This window comes from Coenobita brevimanus, chromosome 25 (assembly GCF_032717465.1).
Source record: "Coenobita brevimanus isolate Jiangsu-jjx chromosome 25, ASM3271746v2, whole genome shotgun sequence".
NCBI classification, from domain to species: Eukaryota; Metazoa; Arthropoda; class Malacostraca; order Decapoda; family Coenobitidae; genus Coenobita; species Coenobita brevimanus.
In genome coordinates this window covers 45,318,205-45,320,696 of record NC_136978.1, presented here as the reverse complement: position 1 = coordinate 45,320,696, position 2,492 = coordinate 45,318,205, and the positions used below count along the sequence as shown (strand labels likewise).

General features: G+C 46.7%; 1 pseudogene; it reads left to right on the top strand.

The window, feature by feature from the left end:
- The first annotated feature begins 235 nt into the window (after window positions 1–235).
- LOC145393842 (heparan sulfate glucosamine 3-O-sulfotransferase 6-like) overlaps window positions 236–2,492 on the top strand; it is a 65,017-nt pseudogene continuing 62,760 nt past the window's right edge.

The window sequence follows — 2,492 nt, the reverse complement described above, 5'->3', positions numbered from 1 at the left end:
TCCTTCCTCGCCCACCAGCTGGACCCAAGACAAGCCTTGCTTGCCCCTGACATCCACCCCTTCTCCGCTTACCCACCCAGACCACAACCACTCCTCACTATACTCAATATGACGCACAGTTTACAAGCACAGTTGTCTAATGTTCAGACCCAAGGTGTTAAAGATAATCGCCAAATACCAAATTATTACGCCCAAGGATCTCTAACTTATCAGCAAGGAAATGGCTTTCAATACCATGATCCTCGCCAAACACCCGATTTTCAAGCCGAAGGAGTTGAGCAATCTCGCCAAACGCGTGATTCTTACGCCCAGAGACTTCAAGATTCTCAACAAGGATCTAAGATTCATCCTCAGAGAGTTCTTAATTCTCACCCAGAAAGACAGGCAAATTCTCAGCACGCATCCTATTCTCATCCTCAGCATGGATTTCTTACCCAGGACAATGATCAAAATCGGAGACATCGTGACTTCGCAAATCCTAACTTTTCATCCAATTCCCAGTCTCAGCAACTCCTAAACCAGGCTGATTCCCACCATACATCCAATTCTCAACCCCAGGCACCTATAAATTCTCCCTACACATCCAGTGTTCAACTCCAGGGAGTTCTAAACCCACTTAGTTTTCACTACAGATCTCACACTCAGGCAAATCAGCCACTTAATTTCCATCCGCAAGCACCTCACTCACTAGATTCACAGTCTCAGGCACTCCGAGAACCCAGAGTTCAGGCCCAGGCACTTCAGCAAACTCAACAAAGTCAGTTCCTTCACCAAACTAGTTCTCAAACTCGACCCCATCCACACCCACATAACATGGCCCATTCACCCACATCAGCCCTTAATCCAGGCCTCAATCAACCCACAGATAATCAATCAACCCTTAATCAACCTTCAAACAGCCCTAAATCAACCCTTAATCAGCCCTCAGTCAGCCCCCGGTCTACTCGAGGACTTGGTCAGTGCAAGAAGAAGTACTGGCGGTGTGACAGCCCTCCTACGGACCCAGAACCTCCCTTAGAAGACCTATAGGAACTCGAGGACCTTCCCGAACACCCATTCACTGTCCCTCATTGGACCCAGTATGCCGATAGGGGCTATTCGGTTCTAGGTGAGTTACCCCTTAACTATCTTCTTTTTTTTTTTTTTGTCTTCTTTTTACTGTCAATTAAAGTCTCACTTTGTTTATCTGTTCTGCCCGTCCTTTCATCCATCCATCCATCCATCTATCTGTCTATATTAGTTTACCTGTTTCTATCTATCTCTCTGTCTGTATATCTCTATCTATCCATTAATCTATTTACGTATATCATGCACATAAAAACACGGCCATTCTGCCATCGGCATTTGGACGAGAGTTTACAAATCAATAGTTTCTTATGAGAGGCTTGGAGAGAGAGAGAGAGAGAGAGAGAGAGAGAGAGAGAGAGAGAGAGGTGGGGGAAGGAGAGCGGAAAGGAGAGGAGAGAAGAGACGAGAATAAGATGGAAAAGAACAGGAGGGGTGAGGGTAAGGCGTGTAGGAAGGGGGAAGTTAGGAGAGAGAAAACAGGAGAGCAGAGGTGGGGCAGAGTGAGCTAAGAGGAAAAGAGTGTTGAAGAAGGAAGAGGGACGAGAAGAAGCGGAAGAGAAGAGGAGCGTGAGGAGGGAGATGGAGTTGTGTGGTGTGGTGTGATATGATGTGTGTTATGGTGTGGTGTGGTGTGGTGCAGTGTGGTATGATGTGGTGTGGTATGGTGTGTATTATGGTGTGGTTTGGTATGGTGTAGCATGGTGTAGTGTGGTATGGTGTGGCGTAGAAGCAGAGGAAAGGAAGAGGAAAGGGAGAGGGAAGGTGGTGTGTGGTGTGGTGTAGTGTGGTGTGGTGTGGTGTGGTGTGGTGTAGTGTGGTGTGGTGTGGTGTAGTGTGGTGTGGTGTAGTGTGGTGTAGTGTGGTGTGGTGTGGTGTGGTGTGGTGTACAGTAGTGTGGTGTGGTGTGGAAGGCTATGGTGTGGAAGAAGAGGAGAGGGGAAAAAGAGGGGAAGAAAGAAGGGAGGAGAAGTAAACAGAAAAAGAATAAAGTGTGGAGTGGAGGGAGGGGGGTGAAGCAGTAGCAATATCTGTGGTAAGCCTCAAAGGGACCCAATAGTCCACTGTCTTAAGGCTACACACACACACACACACACACACACACACACACACACACACACACACACACACACACACACACACACACACACACACACACACACACACACACACACACACACACACACACACACACACACACACACTCGAGTTTGTACCTGACCTTCACACTCTTTCCAATCTCCAAATAATTAAAAAGAAAATCGAGGTTGAAGGCCGAAGAAGAAAAAACAACTAAGGAAAACTAAAGAAAATCATATTCAAAATCTTTTCTTTTTTAGGTGTCGGGACAAACTGCGTTTCAAAGAGTGGAGGTCATAGACAGATGGAAATACAGACTGCGAAAGACAGTTCTAGAGCTGACCTGC